The sequence below is a fragment of the Papaver somniferum genome, chromosome 3 (genome assembly GCF_003573695.1).
Source record: "Papaver somniferum cultivar HN1 chromosome 3, ASM357369v1, whole genome shotgun sequence".
Lineage (NCBI taxonomy): Eukaryota > Viridiplantae > Streptophyta > Magnoliopsida > Ranunculales > Papaveraceae > Papaver > Papaver somniferum.
In genome coordinates this window covers 87017405-87025891 of record NC_039360.1, presented here as the reverse complement: position 1 = coordinate 87025891, position 8487 = coordinate 87017405, and the positions used below count along the sequence as shown (strand labels likewise).

The following is an 8487-nucleotide window of genomic DNA, read 5'->3' as shown; positions in this document are numbered from 1 at the left end:
ACAAATGCCATAACAGCCAGCATACTTCACTACATTAATCCAATATGCACTGTCTGCAATAGTGGGGAAGAAGAAACCATGTCCCACATGTTCCTTAACTGCACCACTGCTACTCTAGTGTGGAAGGAAATTCTTGGCAATTATCACTCTATTTGATAACAACACTATCTTTATAGATTGGCTGAATTCCTGGTTCCAACTGGGAAATATTGATTGCAGCATTTATGCCACTACATGTTGGTATATCTGGAAAGCCAGATGCGACTTTATCTTTAAACAAACTCAGCTAAATGTGGGAGCTATTGTTCTCAGAATCAAGCAGCATCTATGCAATCACAACAGAATACATGCTATTTCTGATCACATTCTGAACAACTTCCCTCTATTACCAGAGGAAGTTGTTATTGAACTGCAAGCTGGCAATTCTAGTTACAATTGGAATGTTGAAACAGGATTTGGAAAGCATGTATGTATATGCACAATATATGATTCTGAAAACTCTATCTGTCACACTGCACTAACTACGACAGATTTTGCAGGAAACACCATTGGATCTAGAGGATATACATGATACTATGGAGAAAGGGGAGTCCCAGGAGGAGCAGACCTAGCCTTCCGGTGGGCATCTTAGATAGATTCAAACTAACATAGCCATATCTGCTGAATCAATGGACATCTTAGATAGATTCAAGTTCTTCTACAATGAAGCTGCTCAAGGAAGATTTCACCTATCCTACTATGAAAGAAGCAACACCCAAGAAGACAAGAATGGAAATATGGATATCAATCCCATATCTTTTGTTTTACTGAACCTTAGACTTATTAATCGCTCTCACAACATGGGAACTTTCAATTTAGCTATTTTGTGTAAGAACAAAGTTGGCAGGCCTAGTGGTGCCTCCACATCCATTGCCAACAACAACTCTGTGTACTTCACTTAGTGCCTTTCCAGGCCTAAGTTTTTCCTATAAATAAAAAGTAAAACTGAAGCAGTTTAGGGGACCTTGTGAAAGGGAAGGTGAATTGCCACCAATTATTTTAACGTATAAAGACGCCAGTAAGTAGACAGTTAAATCTACATCACAAACCATTATTAGGTTCATTTAGGGAATCTCTTCATAATTTCAAATCCATGATGTCACATATATCATTGTCAAACCCCGATATTCTCATTCTCAACCTTCAACCGATATGCTCGTTCTCAACCATGATGAGTGAATCCCCATAATCCCGACCACTTCCGACCTTAAGTGAAGCATGATATGGACTACTTGGAATAATCCCGACCATTTTAGATAATACTTCTCACTTAAGTTCTCAGTCACTCTCATGATGTCTTCATACACATGAAGTGCCATGTTCATGTGAAGATCACGAGCTTTGGTGAGGTATACATAGCTGCATAACAAAAGAGTACTCTTTATTAGCCCCTAGAATACTTGACCAGGGATTAATGTTGTTTATTTGATGAAAAAGTACCTGGTTTTCCCGGCGACCCTTCTGCAAAAGGTTTTGGATTGTGTGCTCAAAATGCTGCTAAAAAGATAAGGAGAAGTAGAACAAGGGCACCCAGTGCAATATGTAAGATGGCGGCTTTGGATATTGAAGCTGCAAAAGAATAAAATGTGTGAGGTATAGGGGGAAGGAAATGAAATACGATATAAATCTTTGGCTTTGTAGTTGAACTTACGCCAATCTGGTGGATACTGGCATGGAGAAACAAGCCAATAACCTTAAAGACTGGGATTTCCTACAAAGCTGGCAGAAAGGTGAAACTGGGGTCAAATTTAACAGAGATAAAAATTCTGTTTTTTTGTTCTTTTTTTTTTTGTCACGACTGGAACAAATGAATTTTCACATACCTATCAACACGAGACCTTGAGAAGTTGTTACCAGTGGGGATATCACCGAAGAGATTGTTGTGAGATACATTGCTGTAAGAAGGTCTACTTAAATCAAGATATTGAAACACATAATAAGTTTTTCAACAAACACTTACAAATCATACAACTCAGTGAGCTTCCCAAATTTAACGAGTTGCAGCTAAGGTCTCTGTAGTAAATATAAAACACTGAACAGGTCAATAAAGATGAACAAGAGGTTATAACTGAATCTTGATATTAGCTCACTATGACCAAGCCAAAAGTCCTGACAAAACAGCAAGTGCCTACATCTGACCAACAATAGATGAAATTTTCCAAATGAGTCTGTTTTCTTGTAGAGGTCGTCCATTTGAAAAATAGAAAAACGCAGGTATTATCAGCTAAATCATAACCAGGATAGACCCTTGAGATATGTTTAAACTGGATAACTGAAAGGAAATTAAGAATTACGTACAGTGTGTCCACTTGTAGAAATACACGTTAAACGGATCTCCCCGGTAAGCTGGTTGTAGGACAAATCCTTATGAAACAAAGAAACAGAGAGTCGGTTTCTAGCTAGAAACCGCAAGTCCGCAACTTTATGTTCATGAGAAATATGTGATTGAGCTTGTTGATACGTACAAGACCTAGAAGCCCGCACAGTTTCTAGTATTCATAGGTATGCTACTAGTAAGGCTGTTATTTCTTACATCACTAAGAAACATATAAACATGATGACATTAATAAACACATATCTTCCCTAGAAGGTGTAGAGAAAGAGTCATTAACTATATATTTGACAAAGCATAAAAACTTACAATAACCACAAGCCTGTTAATTGGAAGATATCAGAAGAGAAACTCTATACCAAATTGTTCTCACACAAGCCCCTGCACTACAAGAAAAATCCGAAACAATTATACACCACCCAAAAAATACTGGCAATAAGCCAAGGATTTACAGTAACTCAAAAAATGAGATGAATACTCAAATAACATGGACTCATAAACTTACAAATATGTTAGAACTTCATTCAAGTAGACAAGTCTAGGTATCTCACCACTCAGTTTATTTTTTGGGCCAGGTCCCTAGAACAAAGACAATTTGTATTTCAGTAAAAAAAATTGAGAATATTAGATTGCGAAGAACTGTAAACTTAGTGAAACTTACATGATTCTCAAGTTTGGAATCTGTGACAAAGATGAAGGAACGTTCCAGTTAGCTGATTGCTTTTCAAAATCCGCAAAAGAATTTCACCGCTGGATAAAATCACAGAACAATGGACTATAACCACCCAATGGCAATAGAAGCTTATAATGTTTCCGATTCTTTCAACTTTGATACTGAAAATGGTATGTCCACATAAGTCTCATTGAAAGACAAATCCCTAGCATGGCGAATTGATATTAAGATCAATACAAGGAAGAAAAATGCGAGATCGAGCAGTATATGTCTCTCCACCCCACAAGCAGAAAAATACTTATAAAGTTTCAGAGATGATTCACCGAATTCATCCGGAATTTGTCCTGAAAAATGGTTCCTTTTCAAGTCATCTCGGTAGGTCTCTGCAACCTAATACAAGATGAAAATGGAAGAAGAAACCGAGATAAACGGGAAGAAGGAAGAAAGGGGGAAGAAGATGTGTCCATTTGTTGCTGACCCATAAACTCTGACCTAACCCCACACTACTGGTGCTCTATTAACTCGACCAGGGAGGATAAATTGGTCAAATTCTGAATAACTCACTCGGCCGATCCAAGTGATTCTCAACACGCACATTGTTGTCAAGTTTATGAAGAGTTGAACAATATTTGCACCTTTTCACGGAATAGGTAATTTTCTACAGCTTCACTCAATAAAAAAAAGTACAAAATTGGTCAAAAAGATGAAAAGCAAGAATTCCCGGGTGAAATAGATTTTTAGGTTTAGATATTGCTTATATGGACAGTAATAAAAAAAATAATGTTTAAATAGCCAATTTGGATATTTCACCCAGAATATTTTTTGTTAATTAATTGGAATAGACTAATATGTCCATATCTTCTTCAAATGTTTACTGGGTTAGTAAAGGATGGAAAAAAACAGAGTACTCTGCAATCTCAACAAAAAATAGAGTAATCTCCTTCAACATGTACGTGTATTTCAGCTCAAATCCACTAAAAATTACAAGAACAAAAAACAGAACATACGTATATATTCCATACAATAATTGGAAGAAAAAAAAAACAGAGTACAACAAAACAGACCAAAAAACAGAGTATGCTCTGTCCAACATATACCACCATTGCAATCTCAGACCACCACAGCAAAACAGAGCAAAAAACAGAGTACAGAGTACGTAAAACAGAGCAAAAAAACAGAGTACAACAAAAAACAGAGTAATCTCCTTAAACATGTCCATGAATTTTCAACTCCATTCCACCATTGCAATCTCAGCTCAAATCACCACCATTTCATGCATGTAAAACCCTTAATTTCACATCTTTCTTAGCAACATCAGACCACCACCACCACCACCACCACCACCCCCAGCTCAAATTGTCTCAACCAAACACCAATTCAAACCAAAGCCAATAAACCCATGAACATCTTCTCCTCCAACAACCATCAGTTACCTCAAACAGAGCAAAAAACAGAGTAACCTCAAACAGAGAAAAAAACAGAGTAACCTAGTATAGGATGAAACCAGTTGCATCCTAGTTTAAAATGGGTGAAACCAAATTCAACCCAATTTCATCCTTGTTTAAAATGAGTGATACCTAATTCAAAAATCATAAATTCATCCTACCTATAGATGAAACCGGGTTTCATCCTAGTTCAAAATGAGTGAAATAGATTATTGGTTTCATATAAAACAGGATGAAACCAATTTCATCCTAGTATAAAAATTGGATGAAACTAAAATCAGTCCAATCTAAACAGGAAGATGTACGAAACGTTCATCTAGTAGCAACAAATGATGAAACCAGGCTCATCCTATGGAAACTCAAGATGAAATCAGTTTCATCCAGTAAAACATAAGATGTACAACAAACTCAACTAGTAGCAACAAATGATGAAACCAGGCTCATACTGTGGAAACACAAGGCGAAACCGGTTTCATCCAGTAATAACACAAGATATATGAAACATTCATTCAAATGCATCAAATTTTTTTTTAGGGCTTTATCAAAATTGGGTTTAGGAAACTTACTCATCTTGTGAAATTGATAGAAAACAAAACCCAATTTCTTTAATTAGCTTCAATCAATCTAAGAAATTAACCTCAATTTAATTAGGATATTCAAAAAAAAAATGATATTGGGGGCGTTTTCGATGATGGTGTTGCTGGAGTTTGTAGTGGTCGGGAAAATGAAGGAATACAGTGATGTTGTTGATGGTGGTGGTGGTGTCTTTGATGGTGAGTTTGTTGTTTTTGTTGGTGGAGATAATATGTTGTTGGTTTTTACGATGGTGGTGTTGATGATGTTGTTGTTGGTGTTTGTGATGGTGGAGATGGAGATGTTGATGGTGGTGGAGATATTATTGATCCTGGTGGTGTTGGTTGTCTGCTGATGAAGACGGAGGACGAAGAAAATTCTTTTGTGATAGAAGAAGAAAGTGAGGAAAGAGATGAGATCTGGGAGATGTTTCCCGTGTTTAAAGAATTAGTGGGGGTACAAGTGTCTGAACTGAAACCACGTGGCTACTGTCCATTTCACCCAGACTGATAGTATACCCGTCCATTTGACCCAGAAAAAGAGCCATTTTGGCTATATAGCCCATTTTCTGTAAAAAAGCCTATGGGTGTGCAATTTAAAAAAAAAACGTTAATATTTGACAACAATAAGGATTTTATAAAGATTTTTTATTTATTAAGTGCTCGTACATACTGATAAGATAGAAGAGTAGGGAAGAACTACATGGAAATGGTGCTATAAATAGAAATATAGGCCCAAACCATCAAACTTGTTCTTGCTGGGCAGCTGCAGGAGCTTGCGTAGCTTCAACAGATGGAGCAGCTCTAGGATCTTGAGCAGGTTGTCCGAATAGAGCCCTAATCTGGATGATTGTTACTACCATTTTTCTAGTAGCAACAACCAAATGAACAAGATCATTGGATCTTGATTTAAACCATAAAACAACAAGTAAAAGATGAAATATAAACAAGTAAATAAGAGATTCATACAAAGATAATTAACGTGGTTCGACAACGGAGTGTCTACATCCACGGGAAGGTAAAAGAAAGTTTATTATGCTTTTGATTTGTTACAAGGTTGATGAGCTCCATTAATGATAATGAAGTTCAGTGAAGGTTTCTAGTAACGAAGGTAAAACGAAGGTAACGAAGGTAGAACGAAAATAGTAAAAACGAAGGTAGTAAACCAATCCAGCTATTATTCCTCTCTTCAGAGGTAGTGGATTTGTTACTCCTCCTTTTCTAGCTCCCAAAAAAGTCTCCCCCTTCTCTCTCCACCTTATCTCTCCTTTATAGACAAAATATCTCTGACATCTTTCTCCAAAATATCTCTGACATATCTTACCTATGAAGGACTCTTAGAGTTGATGTAGTGTTATCATTTCATTGTAATATCCTGCTCCGCTTCTTTATCATTCGCCACATGTACGGTGTAGATATGGTGTATACAATTTGTCCCTTTTATTGAAGGTTGTTGGTGAACGATCCTTGAGAAAAATTATTTCTATCTTGTTTGTCACTGTATTGGTTGTTGTTTCCTTAAAATGTTCCTTGTCGAGAGGCTTTTGTGTTCTTTGTGGAAGAATTTCGGTGAAGAATATACTACGACAAAATATTAATACTTGCCCCTATTCTTTACCGAAATTTTGCAACGTCCCTGCAAATGAAGAGTTCAAATGTACCTTATCCTTTCTCGTTGGAGTTTGCCCTGTTGTGTTGTGTACTTGCCCCATGCATGCGCCATGAAGAACTCCACACATCATCCAGCATCAGCTCTATGTACGTCATTGTAAGACTTGCCGGTAGCAACGAAGGTATTTAAGACTGTCTTCGTCATTGTTGGCAGGTCCGCTTTTATTGGTTTAATGGAGAAGATTGCTCCATCCGCGCTCCGTGTTGAAGGTGATTCTCACGTCGGTCCATCACGAAGTAATCAGCAAACGGTGACTGACAACTGCAACGGGCAGCAACAACTATGTTCATCACTTAGCGGACTGAATTAGTAATATCATCGTGATGGAGTTTTCGTCCTAGTTGGGCTTGTATCAGCGTCCTCGGATTAAGCATCGTCTGCTAGTTTTGAATCATCGACATCGACTTTGGTTTATCATCCAGGACTTTGGATCATCGGCTTCTGACCTTGGATGATCGTACGTAGTAAAGGTTCGGCTCATCGTTACAAGACTATGCGTCATCGGCGCAGGATTTCACATCATCTTTGATCTTTTGGTTCACCTTCATTGAACTTTGAATCATCGTCCAGCTTTTCGTCTTTGTCTTCGGATTTTGCATCGTCTTTGCAAGACTATGTATCATCAGCGTCAAAGGTACGAGAAGACACCAGGCATGCAACGTACAGTTGAACCATTCTTCCCGTTCATTTAATTTTTCTATTTGAGTGCCTTTGGTAGATAACCAATCCATGAAATATACCTGCATAAAATAAATAGATATGCGACGCTAATAGGTATGCCTACAGCAATTGAAACTATCTGTATCATCATCGGCAAGTCTGTTTCTATTGGTTGTCTGAGCTTGCTTCGTATATGCTCTAATGTTGAAGGTGAGTCTTACGTCGGATCATCATCAAGTGAGCAGCAGTGACAGTTGACAATTCCAGTGGGTAGCAATAGCTTCGTTTATCACTTAGTGGCAGCAACTTGACCGCAACACCAGCTCAGCAGGGCCTCCATTCTTGCAGCAGGGTTGGGTTCGCCACAGCAACAGCAACACAGGTGCATCTCAACAGCATAAGTGGATCTTCTGTTAGAGAAAATGAATTTATAAAATAGTTTGGTTTTTGGTCTTGGTGGGATTGGAACTTAGGATTTATTGGTCACTAAGGACACTAGCTCATTTTCACTATTTGTGAATGAACCTTTAGTCCCACATAGGGAAAACTAAAGATGATACCTCTCCATAAGTATTGAAAATTTTGATATTAGAGTGGCCCTTAGGGCACTAGCACTTTTGTGCGAGGGAGAGGACTTAGGCAATGGGCTAGTTGGTGCAATCGCACCGAAGCACGCCACCGTCGTCCGTGCGGGCGAGCGGGCCGGCTCGAGTGTGGGTGTGGGTAAAGACTTATATTTTTTGGCAAAACTTCTTTTGAATTTTTGAATTAATACTTAAAAGATTTCAAACAAAATAAATCTTTGGGCGACATTATGTCTATGCATGAACGTTATATCAACATTAATTTGCATGAACGTTTTATATCAAACTTAAATTTGCATGAACGTTTTTATTTCAAATTTATATTTGCATGAACGTTTTATATCAAACATAATGACGCATGAACGTTTCAAACCGTTGGAAAAAAATCAGAATTAATTGAAATTGTTTTAATGCGCGTTTATGAGACCTCTCTCTATTCTCCCCTATATAAAGTGATCACTTTCTCTCATTTCGCTTTTTGTGTCCAGAAGAGCTACTATCCTCTTCTTT

General features: G+C 37.7%; 1 long non-coding RNA gene across 13 annotated transcripts; it reads right to left on the bottom strand.

The window, feature by feature from the left end:
- Positions 1-822: 822 nt before the first annotated feature.
- LOC113356735 lies at positions 823-3511 on the bottom strand. 13 transcript variants are annotated; one of them, XR_003363163.1, is made up of 8 exons: positions 3033-3511; positions 2877-2950; positions 2338-2752; positions 2000-2052; positions 1863-1877; positions 1691-1758; positions 1480-1608; positions 1008-1398 (listed from the first exon to the last, which is right to left on the bottom strand). It is a non-coding gene; the product is annotated as an uncharacterized LOC113356735 (long non-coding RNA). The 13 variants fall into 13 exon arrangements; XR_003363159.1 differs by having other exon boundaries at positions 823-1398; positions 1863-2576; positions 2681-2757; XR_003363158.1 differs by having other exon boundaries at positions 823-1398; positions 2000-2752.
- Positions 3512-8487: the final 4976 nt, after the last annotated feature.